This window comes from Humulus lupulus, chromosome 5 (assembly GCF_963169125.1).
Source record: "Humulus lupulus chromosome 5, drHumLupu1.1, whole genome shotgun sequence".
Taxonomy (NCBI): Eukaryota; Viridiplantae; Streptophyta; class Magnoliopsida; order Rosales; family Cannabaceae; genus Humulus; species Humulus lupulus.
Window position 1 is genome coordinate 85,460,248 of NC_084797.1, and position 15,972 is coordinate 85,476,219.

Genomic DNA, 15,972 nt, shown 5'->3' on the forward strand with positions numbered 1-15,972 from the left:
AACATAATAATGATCATGCCCAAACACAGAGACTCAAGCTCTGACCAATCTCATATTCATCATTCATGGCATGCCCTAATCACATGTTTCTCGTGCATCACATGCATCACACTTAATCATCCAGCATGCCTCAATAATAATCATATGCAAATGAGCAAGATTGCTAAGCATTCATTATGCTATCAATGTTTACATTTAAACATCCAACATGCATCAAGAATAGCCATGCATGTCACACATGGGGTGCAGTTTTCTTACCTCGGGTTCGAGCAAGGATTAGTAAGAGAACGACCCTTGAGAACGATCAATCCTTTGATCCTTTAGCGGTCACCTAGTCATAACCAAATATGGAATCCCATCAATAAAATAAGTCATAAAAAGGTTTATAATCTAAAACCTCACTCCAGGGATCCATCCCACACTCTCGGGACTCTCAATCTACCCAAACGAGGTAAAGGAGCCAACCCCCGAGCCTTAAAGGTCCTCCCGAGCCCTAAAAATAGGTTGCTGGAAAATGTACTAGTGCTGGGGCGCCAGGAATGGCGCTGGGGCGCCATCAGCAAACCAGAGAGAATTCTGGTCTTCTCCCCTGCGATTTCCCCTGAAAACCAAACCTCCAAACCAATCCCAAACATCATCAAAACATCAAATTCAACCCCCAAACCTCATCTACATCACACCCTCATCAAAACCCAAGCAATCTTACACAAGAACTTCCGTGAATTCTCACAACTAACACCTCAAATTCCCAACTGAAAACTAACTTGTAAAACAGGGTAAAGCTTAAGTTCTTGGATGAAACCTTACCTCAAGTTGGATTTGAGTCCTCCTCAACGATTGAACTAAGTTCTTAAGCTCCCACCTTTGAACTCCTAGCTTGGTTCTTCAAGTTGGCTCTCAAGAATTGAAAGGAAGAAAAAGGGAAGAACATGTACGGAAGGGAGAGAAAGAGATGAGGATGCTCTGTTTTTTACACTTCCACAGCCTTCTAACTCAAAGGGCTGATATATATCTTAGGGGTGAAAAGACCATTTTGCCCCTAGGTCCAATAAAGGCTTCTAAAGACTCCCAAGGGTAAAATCATCCTTTCCCGCCTATCTCGTTAATTATAATTAACACCCTCCAATTCCCATTATTCTCAATATTCCCTAATACCAATAATTCTTATCCCGTTACCCTTTAATTCCCGGCAACGTTCTAATCACCAAATTACCCCGAGACTCACTCCGAGCCCCGAACTTAATCCCGTTATGACTAGACCGAAAACTTGCATTCCATGATCGTCTCATGCTCAATGGCTCGAACCAATCCACATATAATGTGGTATTATTTATAATTCACCCACATGCACGAAAATACACAATCACGCCCTCAACTGGCCAAATTACCAAAATGCCCTTGTAATTAAAAATGAACCCATATGCATGCATTTATCATCATATAATAATATAATTCACATAAACATGCATATAATCATTAAATATCATAATAAATCAATTATGGCCCTCTCGGCCTCCTAATCAAGGTCCTAAACCTTATTAGGAAATTTGGGGCATTACAACTATCCCCTCCTTACAGAAATTTCGTCCTCGAAATTTATCTGAACAGCCCGGAATAAAAATTCCGCACAACTAATTTCAGTTTCCCAGGTCTTTCCCTCGACCTCACTGTTTCTACAGCATACCTTGACTCAAGGTACAATTTTATTCCTCAGAACCTTATTCTTTCTGTCCCATAACTGGACTGCCTATTCCTTTCAAGATAACTTAGCCTCATTCTTCAAATTCTCATAACTCAACTCATGTGTTTCTTTCAACCCATATCCTCAGCATGTAAATACAAAACACACTATTCACAACTGACAGTGCTAAAACAGGGTCGAATCAAGTTAACCTGACCAGTCTTATCCAGGACTCAAACTGTCTTCCTACTATTGAGCTCAACTTGCCCTTAACTCATCACCCCTTTCATGGTGATACTTGTAAGGAAGATATGATCTTCTACCTGGAACTCTATGTTATTACTTTTCAATTCAGTAAGGCTTTTCCATTTATTCTGAGAAGTGAGCATCGAAGCTCCAACCTCTAATAATCCCACTGATCCCTTGAACCATCTCATGACCCAGATATAACATCTCACCTATCTCCTTTCAATGAATGGGTATCGAACATGTTCTACCATACCTTATCTCATAAGGTACCCTTTTCAATTCTGGACAATTCTCCCTCTGATTATGATCAGCCTGAGAACAATGAACTGTACTGAATTCCATCTATATATTCATCGTCTTCCCTCACCCTTCCATAACCTAGAAGTAACAATAGAGTCTTCATCTAATAAGATAGACCTTAAATTCTCAAGGAGGCACACTATCTCTTTCACATAGAGATTTGAATACTAGTCCGCTGTGTTACTTATTCTTACAGAAAAAAATAAGCTTACTCACAACATTGGTCCACAAGGGCCCAAATCAGTCATGCTGACTCACTTTCCTGGGCAGCCCCACCCCGAAACCCATCGCGATGTTCTCTTATTTCTATTATGAAATACTCAAAGGCTACCATGGCCTCACTGATTTATGACCCTCTGATCTGGCCTGCTAACAGGCTAAGAACTTTACCACGCATTCCATTATGCCCCTCTCCATCTCAGGCCATTACCAAAAAGCTTTCATACACTGGTATACTGACATGATGCCTGAATGAAGAGAATAAGAGAGTAACATGAGATTCATCCGGAATCTCCTAATTAATCTTAGTGTCCATCGGATCCCAAGTCCGATCCTATACCACAATAAACACTTACCTGATATTACAAAACCCTTAGCTAATCCAGCTAAGATTTCCATTCAATTTTTTTCTTATTTGTGGTTCACTTAGTTATTTTCCTTTTGATCTTCTTTGAGATAGTAATCTCAAACACAAAATTGGCCATTTGGCCCACCAAAAACCTTACTCTAGTTCTGGTCAGATACTTTTAATCAACATGTTTCTTAGGCAATCATTTCTCCGTATCACCAAGGTGTCATAACAACCTGTCAATTGATTCTGATCTGTAAAAAAAAAAAAAAACTCAGAACTCTTTCCACAAAACTTATATAATACCATGCTTGTCCAAGGACACTTCTGCCTTCTGAGGTGTCCCTTAACCTTAGAAAATTTCCACAGAGAATACACCACAATACCATCGGTCAAGACGATCACAAATTCCCATTCAAATAATCCCCTGAACACTCTGTTCATCTGATTCATAAACACTTAGCATTAAACAAATTCTCAAAATATAATCCAGCACTTCCTAGTGCTCTTATCTGATATAAACACAGCCTTTTGCATATTCTTTTCCCCTAATCCCTAACTGGTACTAACCAGATCAAATATCAACTTTTGAGAATTCCATCTCACTCAATATCTAAGCCTCGAGTTCTTACAAATCTACTAAGCCATTCAATACAGTGCCCTAAAACCTGAATCCATTCCTGGTACCAATCCAATTACCATTCTATCTCTTCATATAAAAGAAACCCTGGAAAATCCCTTGGAAACACATCCAGGAACTCACAGACTAGCCCAGTTTATCCTGATCTCACTAGCATAATCCAAGTGGTATCCATCACACTAGCTAGGAGTTCTATGCATTTCTCCGCCATAAAACTCTAGCTCTCAAGCACAAGAGATGCTATTCTTTCCTTACCATTTAGCATTGCCAGTCGCAACCAGCTTTATCAAAATCACTGATGAGTCATTTCCATAACCTAACTCATCTCTTAAGTTGCCAAAACAACACTGTGTTCCCATCACAACGTAACCATGTGATCAACATATCAACTTTGTGCTTCTATATATGCAACAAACAAAAGGACAGCATGGCACCAAAACCAATTAGCATAACTTAGAAATCAGAACTAGAAAATTGACCTGCCACTCCCGAGGAGCTAGTCTCGGTCTCAGACTCTGACTGCCTCAGAATAAAAACTCGAGTTGGAATCAAGCTATCTATCCTCTTTTGCTCAAGCTCTCTTAGCCTTGGGCAATCCTTTTTGAAATGCCCAACCATGCCACAAGCAAAACATGACCTTGCTCGGCATTCTCCCAAATGATGCTTCTTGCACCGAGCGCATTCTGGTTAAGGCTTCTAGCTTTTCTTCTTGCTTGCTCCAATAAGTTGAGACACCACTATCTGAGCTCCATGCTCCGTGGCACTCTTCTTCTCATCTCTGATGCTCTCAACAGCAAGAGCCTTCTCTACCACCTGAGCATAGGTAGAGACTTCATGCACTGGGGCAACTCTAATGCCCTGAGCTATTCCAGGATTCAATCCTTGAACAAACCTTTCCTTCCGAGCTAAATCTGTGGGTACCAGATCAAAAGAAAACTTGGCCAACCCATCAAATTTATTAACATACTCGGTTACTGTTGCCTTTCCCTAAACGAGATTCAAAAACTCATTCATCTTGGCAGTCTTAGCTACATCACAGTAATACTTTTCATTAAACAGCTGCCTAAATTCTTTCCAATCCATCACAGCTGTGTCTCGTGTCTGGGATACTACCTCCCACCACGTCCGGGCATCATCTTGCAGTACATATGTCGCACATATCACCCTATCGTGACCTACCAGCCCCATACTGTCAAGAAATGAACTGATCATGTTCATCCATTGCTCAGCTCTGAATGGATCTAGGCCTCCCTCGAAAACTGGAGGGTAATATTCCTGGAATCTTCCACAAAGAAATTCCCATCTTCTCTCAACCCTAGGTTGAGCCAAAGCTGGTGCCACTCCTGGCACAACATAAGAAGAGGTGCTCCCCAACAGATTCTGTTGTTGCCTTAGAAACCTGATCTCTTCCTCATGCCTCTGCAATCTTAATTGCAAATCTGTGACTATCTGCTAAAAATTCATAGGAGCAGATGAAGAACTGATACCCTGGCTGTAATTCCCAGCCTCTGTATAACCACCACCAGGCCTCATATCTGCCTTGGCTATAACCCTGCTCTGCAGTCAATAACTTGACCCATTAAACATGATGAGCGTATCAAAAGTTTTCCCCCCCACGGGATCAATCTTACCACACCACATTCACAAATCACTGCAGTGCTATAAACATCCCCATGGTATTCATACATCAATCAAAATCCCTGCTCTTCCAACATTCACACCATGCCTCAACTCCAGCATGCAAATATCACAATTATGTAATCATGGAGAAGGTAATCAAATGATCATGTTCATAGAAATATTCATGGAGCATGTAATCATATAGTCAAGTGCCAGGCTCTATCAGAATCTCATGCTCCCTAATACAATGTGCAGGTAAAACATTTATGATCTATTTAAGCAGCTAAACACATAACTACAGAAATAGTTACCATTCCTTGAGTGAAGCTATCTTCAGTGATGAGTGTACATGCCCAGCTTTTCTTAAAGAACACATAAACCTTGGCACGCTCTGATACCAAAATTGTAACGCCTTAACTCCAGGGATCGCTACAGTGCACATTGCAAACAGTGCTAAACTCGCTAATCGAGCCATTTGGCCATAAATGTGTAACTAAGTATGATTAGAGGTTTAGGGATTAAATTTTTTGGTTAAGATATAAGATTTCATTAGAATGTTTACTACATACATTGGGATCCCAAAAATATAATTTAAAGGTCTATTACAAGAAATTATTTACAACAGGCCGATCTAGGCGGCAAAATAGGGTTTAACCCTAGTTCCTCTTTCAAACCTCGGCCAGGTGTTGGTCGAGCAGCTCCATATGTACATGTCATCACCTAAGCTCTCCAACTCAAGGAAAGTCTAGCTTCCTTTTGCCTTTACCTGCACCACAACGCACTCGTGAGCCGAAGCCCAGCAAGAAAACTCATATGCTCATGAACAGTCATATCATGATATCAAATCATATCTGGCATGCCTAGCAAACATAGCTTTATTCAAGCATGCAAATGAATTCAAACAATGCTGGGGTATCCAGGATAAGAAATCCTGCCCGGACTATCAAGTCAATCCTAATCAGATGAGTGAATATAACTTTGAGGTCCTGTTAAACCATAATGAGTAACTGACAAACAAGTCACTAGAGGGCTCAGTGCCCATAGCCGTGTAACGACACTATTACCTGGGCTTTCCTGCAATGGCTCTAACCAAATGAGTGATTGATGGGTAGTCACTAACTTAAACAGAAGAGTGGCTGTTGGGTAAGCCACTAGCCTTAACAGATGAGAGACTGATGGGTAAGTCTCTAACTTAACAGATGAGTGACTAATGGGTAAGTCACACAAGCGCTTTTAGTTTTCATCGAACTTGAGGTCGGTCCGGCATTAATGCTCTTGTTGAGTCATCTAATGCAGATGTCGATTAGATCTAATCCTTGTTGGCTTGCATGGAACATGCTAAGGCCGTCCTGACTTATGAGTTAGCACTGTGTGGCCAGTGCCCAGTACCACTGCCGAACCTAACTAAAAAGTCACAGCTTCACAGTTGATACTAACACCTTTGCCAATTCTGACTAATGAGTCAGTACCATGCACAAGTAAGCATTGCTACCAAACATATATCATATGTCAAACATCCAAAGATGGGGCATTCAACATGCTTACTTAACAGTTGCTAACATAATAATGATCATGCCCAAACACAGAGACTCAAGCTCTGGCCAATCTCATATTCATCATTCATGGCATGCCCTAATCACATGTTTCTCGTGCATCACATGCATCACACTTAATCATCCAGCATGCCTCAATAATAATCATATGCAAATGAGCAAGATTGCTAAGCATTCATTATGCTATCAATGTTTACATTTAAACATCCAACATGCATCAAGAATAGCCATGCATGTCACACATGGGGTGCAGTTTTCTTACCTCGGGTTCGAGCAAGGGTTAGTAAAAGAACGACCCTTGAGAACGATCAATCCTTTGATCCTTTAGCGGTCACCTAGTCATAACCAAATATGGAATCCCATCAATAAAATAAATCATAAAAAGGTTTATAATCTAAAATCTCACTCCCGGGATCCATCCCACACTCTCGGGACTCTCAATCTACCCAAACGGGGTAAAGGAGCCAACCCCCGAGCCTTAAAGGTCCTCCCGAGCCCTAAAAATAGGTTGCTGGAAAATGTACTAGTGCTGGGGCGCCAGGAATGGCGCTGGGGCGCCATCAGCACACCAGAGAGAATTCTGGTCTTCTCCCCTGCGATTTCCCCTGAAAACCAAACCTCCAAACCAATCCCAAACATCATCAGAACATCAAATTCAACCCCCAAACCTCATCTACATCACACCCTCATCAAAACCCAAGCAATCTTACACAAGAACTTCCATGAATTCTCACAACTAACACCTCAAATTCCCAACTGAAAACTAACTTGTAAAACAGGGTAAAGCTTAAGTTCTTTGATGAAACCTTACCTCAAGTTGGATTTGAGTCCTCCTCAATGATTGAACTAAGTTCTTAAGCTACCACCTTTGAACTCCTTGCTTGGTTCTTCAAGTTGGCTCTCAAGAATTGAAAGGAAGAAAGAGGGAAGAACATGTACGGAAGGGAGAGAAAGAGATGAGGATGCTCTGTTTTTTACACTTCCACAGCCTTCTAACTCAAAGGGCTGATATATATCTTAGGGGTGAAAAGACCATTTTGCCCCTAGGTGCAATAAAGGCTTCTAAAGACTCCTAAGGGTAAAATCATCCTTTCCCGCCTATCTCGTTAATTATAATTAACACCCTCCAATTCCCATTATTCTCAATATTTCCTAATACCAATAATTCTTATCTCGTTACCCTTTAATTCCCGGCAACGTTCTAATCACCAAATTACCCCGAGACTCACTCCGAGCCCCGAACTTAATCCCGTTATGACTAGACCGAAAACTTGCATTCCATGATCGTCTCATGCCCAATGGCTCGAACCGATCCACATATAATGTGGTATTATTTATAATTCACCCACATGCACAAAAATACACAATCACGCCCTCAACGGGCCAAATTACCAAAATGCCCTTGTAATTAAAAATGAACCCATATGCATGCATTTATCATCATATAATAATATAATTCACATAAACATGCATATAATCATTAAATATCATAATAAATAAATTATGGCCCTCCCGGCCTCCTAATCAAGTTCCTAAACCTTATTAGGAAATTTGGGGCATTACAGACTCTGACTAGGTTATCTTTATAGTAGACAACTTGTTCGAAATTACTTGCAATTCATGCACTTCAGGAAGTAGGGATTTTTCATCAAAAATTTTAAATTCCATGTATTGAGTTATAAAAAATTTATAGTACCTTCTTATTTGACTTTGTATTTCTTCTCAAGTGCCTCCCAAATGACCTTTCTCAATGTAGAGTTGGTCTAGAGATCATATAGGTGATCCCAGAGAGCATTGGGGATGTGGCCACAACATATGAGTTTATCTTCTTCACGCTTCTTCCTCTCCTTGATGACTTCTTGAGAATCATTGTCCTAGGGTGGACCTAAAGTCTTCAAATTCATATCCAAGATGTAGTTGACCTTCAAAGTTGTGAGAAGAAAATTGATCTTAACTTGCCAATGAACAAAGTTGGGAAATAGAGATTTTTTATTGTTGGGATTATGGCTTTATAAACACAAATTAAATATTGTAATTTGAGAGAATTAATCACATATAACAATATACAAAATGGATGAATAACAAAAGTTAGATCAAGGGAAAGAAAGGATCTTTGTAGAGAGAAACCCTAGTTACATAAAATCATAACAGATTTTATGTGATAAACAATGGAGATGAAAAAAGGCTTGACACAATTGAAATTATTGTCCAAAAATCTCTATTTCTAGCCTCCCATAAGAGATTGCTTGAAGCTACTACAATGTTGGAATGAGATTGGGATTAATAAGCCTTGGTCTTCGAACAAGTCAACCTTTCTTGATAAATATCTTGGAGAAAACTAGTAATCTCGATGAGTTATAGATAGCCAGGATTTTAGAGAGAGAGTGGAGAGTGATCAATTCACAAAAATCTCAAATAACCCCTTAAATAGTGTAGGAACCATCATTATTGTTAACCAATGAGACTAGAGTATTTTAAAATATGTTTTGGAGCCAAAAACGCGTAACTATATGGGTCCCTACGGACGCCCCATGCGACGTGTCGCCTGCATGCAAGTGATGCATCGTCCTCCTGCAAGCGATGCATCGCCTGTCTAGGCATTCATTTGACAGGCGATGCAACACTACTTCCATTAACTTTTTACCCCGTACATAAACCCAAAACATCTCCAAATTCCTCCAAACATTTTGGGTGCCCTTATATACTCCAAAGAAACATTTTGGACCCAAAAAGATAATTATTAAATATCAACAACAAAAGTCAACCCACTCATGTTGACTTTTGTGAACCGTTATGTGTTTTTGCACCTCTTTGTGCATAACTAATTTCACTATGTATTTAACCAATCCTAACAAAAAGGAAAAGTGGGTAGTTACCACTCGTTCTAACTAGCCTATACTAGAAAATCTAGAGAAAAAAGAACTTTGGGTTCGATTAGGATTGTGATCATTAAGGGTTTGATTTTATTTATCATTGATGAGTGTAAATAATTTACTTAGAGTAATGTTTGGTGATTATATAACTTTGAGACTGAAAGAGGAGGAGAGAATACTTAGATTTCAACCATTGAAGATAAGAAATGTTCTTGCTAAGATCTTTGCATTTTGATAATGGTTTCATCATGTTTGATGATGGTATAGTGTTAGATCGAGGTTGGATGAATTTAGAGAAGCATAGATTAGTTTTTTGATGAAATTTATGTTGGTTTGGGTTAAGATCCAAGTGAGTTTTTTTTTAGAGTTTGAGCACTGACAATAATGGTGGTTGTTGGCGATGAGGTGTGGGGAAGAGATATCAGTGTGTCTAACACCCCGACCTTGTGGGAAGAATCACACTAGACCATTCAACCTAGTGTAATTTGGGTAGAATAAAATCAATACCTTATGCAACGGGGTTGCTTCTTGATGCAGCTCAGGTCTTTGGATCAAAGGGAGCTCAAAGGTCCCTTTCGAAAACAACGCAGAAGGAAAGATTTACTGAATATTCATCTTGTCCATTTCATTGAAAATTTGAGTATATATACAATACTCGAAACATATTGTATCATGACATTTAAATGAAGACCTAATAGCTTGATTAATTAGCTCAACGACAAAGAGTTCCCAAAATAACATACGACAACTAAAGGTAATAAATGACACGTAAATGAAATAAATCACATTAGCTACTTATGAGGTTAGGCATAAATGGCAGCAACTGCTTATGAGTTGAGGCTCTGCATCATTCTCCCCCGTCGTGGAAAACACTCGGCTTCAAGTTGGTGGCATTCATAGGAGTGCCATCTGGTGGATAATATGTGAACAAATTTGCAACATTGAAGGTATTCGAGATACAGAGGTTAGGTGGGAGTTATCATTCACCTTATGCAAAATTCTGCATGGACCAACTTTCTTAGGTATGAGTTTTTTGTAAGTACCAACAAGAAAACGCTCTTTAAGAAGCTCCATCATGACCAAGTCGCCTTCAGAGAGTATTTTCAAACGTTACTGCTTGTCGGTCGAATGTTTATAGGTGGAAGCAGCTTGGTCCAAACAAAGCTTAACATTTTGGTGCATTTTAACAATGCCATCAACAATCTCAAGGGCAGACCTATGTGTAAGTCTTGGAATAGCAACCAAGTTGACAGTCAAATTCAGAGGTTTAATGTATACCATTTGAAAAGGAGCAAGGCCTATGGAGCGGTTGGACAAATAGCTGAAGGAAATTTTTTCTTGAGGTAAGGCCATGTCCCATTGCTTTGGTTTCTCGCTAGCAAGGATAGGAATCATATTGCCTAAGGACATGTTGACAACTTTAGTTTGGCCATAAGTCTTAGGATGATATGAACTGCTAAAATTGAGAGTGACTCACAAATTTCACATCAAGATTGGAGGTGATAGAGAGAGAGAGAGACCATGGAGGTGTATAATTTCTTGAAAGAAAAATTTGGCTACAAAGCTAGCATCAACAGTCTTCTTACATGGAAGGAAAAGGACCCTTTTCAAAAATCGGTCAACAACCATGAAAATTGAATCAAGATGTCGGACAATCTTTGGTAGACCAAAGACAAAGTCAATAGTTAAACTCTCCCAAATATTTTCAGGGGTCAACAGCGATAAGTACAAACTTGTATTTTGATGTTGACCTTTAGAAGTTTGGCAAACACCATAACATTCAACGAATTAGACAGCTTGTAGCTTCAAATGTGGCCAGAAAAATAAATCCTCAAGGAAGGCAATTGTCTTATCGCATTTTGGATGGGCAGCTAGGCCACTAGCATGAAATTCTCTAACGAGTTGCTCACAGAGAGAAGTGTTGGGGATGCACAGTTGGTTTTCATGAAAAAGAAAGCCATTGTGAAGGTGATAATTACGAACTGGAGCACCAGATTTGCAAAGTGACCATATCTCACCAAAGTCAGAATTAGCCTCACAAAGAAAGAGAAAAAATTTCGAAGCCAAGAATCTCTGGATGAAGGGTCATTAAAAGATGGGAATGACGACTGAGGGCATTGGCTTCCTTGTTGGTGGAGCCATTCCGGTGCTTGAACACATAGGAAATTTTTTGCAAAATCATAATCCATCAAGCATGCATGCAATTCAAAGAATTTGGGGAGCTAAGGAATTGTAAGGCTTGATGATCGCTATGAAGAATTAATTCCTAGTGGAGAAGATAAGGCTCCCAATCATGAAGAGCACGAAAAATGGCATAAGGCTCTTGTTCAAATAGAGACGAACGTTGTCGAACATCGTTAAGCTTCTTGTTAAAATATTCAACAGGTTTTCCTTCTTGACACTACAAGAATTTTCACCAAATATTACAAGAAAATATTACAAAATTTCCAAAGCGTTGTTGTTTGGTGTAAAAAAAAAAAGACACGGACATATATAAATTTTAGTGAAATTATTAGGCGCCAAAATGAAATAGTAGGCGCGTACTATTTTCATATTACTTCTCCTTATCTTTTGGTTTTTGACATTTCCATCTACCCTCTTTCTCTCTTATTTCCCAAATCTTGGCTTCTCCTCTATTTCCCATTATTTTTCTCCTTCTCCGTCATGGTCTTGGCTGACTCTGTGCTCCAGCTTCCATGGGCTTGGTTCAGATGGTGAAGGCTTAAAAACATCATTGTACCTTTCATCACTTTGCTCCCCGATTTTCCACTTCGCTTACTCACTCAAAGCCCTCTGCCCTCCAATTTGTAGCCCTTGGGTTCCTACTATCCGTGGGTGAGGAGTCTATGTTCATAGGTGCTGTCTTACATTGGGGTCATCTGTCGTGCCATTTTTCTGGGCCATTGGGTTCATGTGAGGTGGCGTGGTAAAGGGTTTCTTTTTCTCAATCATCTCATATGTTTTATTTAAGAAGCTAGGTCAGTTGGGAGTCTCAGAAGTGAGCGATTATCCAATCTGATTGGGTGTTGCTGCGAAGGAGATGAGAGGTTGCTGGTGGCCGATTTTATGCCCCATGAAACTCTTGCTAAGCATCTTTTTCACTGTAAGTTACTTTATTTCTTTATATATATATTTATATGTATATGTTTGTACATACTTCCATTTCATTTCCTTTTTATGGGTGATAATTTATTAAATAAAGCTAAAATAACTGAAAGTGAAGCTGGGAAGATGTATTTGGTTATTGTTTGGCTGAAAAATGCATTGTAGGTTTTTGACTTGTTCAAAATGACTAAGATTGAATAAAATTGATGTTTCATTCAAGATCTTTGTTATTAAAAGGTTTTTCATGGGACTTAAAAGTGAAATATTGGTATTTAATTGCCTTGATTGCCCAAGTACTTGATTGTTTATCATTTTGGAAGTGCTATTGATGGAAAGTAGTGCTTATGAATTGATATTTCTTCTCTCAAATAAACCTCTAATGTTCATTCACGACTCAATTGAATTGAATTTAGCTAAGAATGATTTTGTGATTTTTTTTGGATAGTTTGTTTCTTATGATTGCACTGTTATAGGGGATGCTCAACCAGTGAAATGGGCCATGAGATTGAGGGTGGCTTTGCATCTGACATAAGCTCTGGAGTACTGTAGCAGCAAAGGGCTTGCATTGTATCACGATCTCAATGCGTACAGGGTTTTATTTGATCAGGTAACTATGGTTTCTTTGATATATAGTTTTTATTTTTATTTAACACTTTTAATTAAAATAATTTACTATTGAGTTGGCTGTGATCAATTATCAGGATGGCAATCCCAGACTATCCTGCTTTGGCCTCATGAAGAATAGCAAGGACAACAAGAGTTACGGTACAAACTTAGCATTCACTCCTCCGGAGTACCTGAGAACTAGTATTTTTGTTTGCTTGAATAGGTGAAATAATGTGTTCTTTTAATGTAGATTATCATTGAACGGGCATCACTATGTTAGATTTTTGCAACTGAAGAGCCATTTCTTCATGACTTTAGTAATGGAAATTCCAAGAAAAATTATGTTGATGGAAAAAGCATTGCTGTACTATTTTCCTCATGATATCTTTGGCTGACGAGTATAAAATATTTTTTTTATGAAGCTGAGAGAATTTAGTCTGGTAGCAATATGATATATACATGATACGATTCAATTCTTTGTTGACAGGTAGAGTGACACCAGAAAGTGTGGTTTACAGCTTTGGAATGTTGTTGCTCGATCTTCTGAGTGGAAAACATATACCCCTAGTCATGTGAGTTCACACTTTATTCTTACTACTACTAGTAAATCTATGTACATCAGTTCATAAGCACATATCTCTGGTTTTAACTGGATAATAAGTTGGATCAACATTGTTGGTTTATATTGTTTGCAGGCACTTGATCTAATTCGTGGCAAGAATTTTCTGATGCTTATGGATTCTGCTCTAGAGGGTAATTTTTCAAATGATGATGGAACTGAACTTGTGCGTTTAGCTTCCCGCTGTTTGCAGTATGAAGCGCGTGAGAGACCAAATACAAAGTCTCTTGTCACTTCTTTCATGTCTCTTCAGAAAGAAACAGAGGTGTGTACTCTGCTTGATCCTTTCATTTTTATGTTTAGTAAATTTGTTCTTCTATTTTATTAGTTATCTTTTTGCCTGAAATACTATTTTTTGCACACTACCTTTATGTATTTTTTTGTAATGATGAAATGGAGATCATTGGCACTTGTCTAATTGAGGATACAACCAAATTGGATTGTGAGATTTTGGCCATTTGATAATTGAAAATTTGCTTCCATATGGAAGCAAATTATGAAATTATTGAAACCTGGCATTCTCATTTGATAATGACCAAGTGCTTATCTCCAATTACTCAACATGGTATGTACTCAACTTAGTTTTTTCTTTTGTTTCTTAGTCATTGAGTTAATATAATATATGGCTTCAGTGTATTCTAGTTTCTTGCTTGACCTTTTATTTTCTTGAGTTCTTTTATTCCTTCCAGCTTTTCCTCTATTCTGAAGTTGTTTTTGAACTAAGAGAGATGAGTAGGTATTTAGCAACTTTATTTTATAATTTAATTTATATTAATAACAAGGATGGAAGGAATCCATTGAGCATTTCTGTGGCTGCCTAGTAATAATTTTACAGAATAGGTCTATATTGTTATCCATAAAATTAGCATTGGTGACGTGGCAAGTAATCCCTGGACACGTCACTGACACCTGGAAACATTCTGCTAGAGTATCGACCAGAGGACACATTAGAAGCAGTGTAAGCCTATCTTACCCGCGACTAGTCTGGTCGATAGTTCCGTGTACAAGGCGACATTTATGGGAAGATCTTTATGAATCCCGAATTTATCTCACACAATCTCCTAAGTATCCGATTATTCAGGAAAGAATATTTGTAACAATCTTTTGTAATCCCCCTTGAGCCTATAAATAGCAAGAGATAGCTCAGGGGAGAGGACTTTTGGCTTTTGATACGTGAGAGATTATAGTAATTATCCTAGGAATACCGTATTGTACTTGAGAAAGTGGTGAAACTCATTGAACCCTAGTTCTTTGATCACTCTTTTGGTTTTTATATCAATATCATTCTAAGTGGACGTAGGTCATTACCAGATCCTGGGGCCAAACCACTATAAAATATTGTGTCTTATTTACTTTTGCCATTTCATTCTTCTCATCTCTTTCATTCATATCAAGCATATTTTGACTCCGTGTCAGTTGGCCAAATCTTGGGTCAACATTCTGGTGCTTTCATTGAGAGTTTGATTTATCGTTGTTGAGAAAACTAATGGCGAAAGCTGGAAAGAAAACTGGACAGGCGGCCGCCGCTGCACCGTCAAACCCGCCACCTCCTCCTCCTCCTGCAAGCATGGCAGAGGATGAGCCACAACTGGACTTTGAGGAGGAGGAAATGGATGATGCAACGCTGAAGAGTACCCTGGGCGCGTTGCAGGAAGAGCTGGCTAGTCTGAGAGCCAGTCAGGAGACTGCCGCTGACGTTATGGCGCGGCAACAGCAGGAGATTGAACGGCAGCGCGCGGAATTGAGCGAAAGGCAGGCGGAGGTGGACCGCCGCCAGAACGAAGCCATGGCAGCCCTTGAGGCAGCCTTGCTATTGGGCAGAAATCAGACTGCACCTGCCTCGCAGCCTAACCAAATGGTGAATGGGCCACCCCAGAGGGGTCCTAATCCGAGCCCACCGATCCAGCCTTCGAGTCCGCAAAGGCCCGAGCAGCCTCAGATGCCCCATGACGATGTCCCACAGGATCCTGAGGCACAGCCACCATCCCAAGCTACTCGGGGTAATCCCCCGCAATAGAGGCAGAATAGGGCCGAGCATCAGCCTCGCAGCCCTAGACGCTGTAGGGATGATGGGCCGAACCTACCGAACAGAGGTCAGTACCCTCCAGGCAACAGGAGAGACTCAAAGTTAGGCTCTGCGGTCCGGGGCCCCCCATGT

At 39.7% G+C, this 15,972-nt stretch overlaps 1 pseudogene; it reads left to right on the forward strand.

Annotated features, from left to right (window-relative positions):
- Positions 1 to 10,297: 10,297 nt before the first annotated feature.
- Positions 10,298 to 14,259, forward strand: LOC133779274 (serine/threonine-protein kinase BSK5-like; annotated as a pseudogene).
- The last annotated feature ends 1,713 nt before the right edge of the window (positions 14,260 to 15,972 follow it).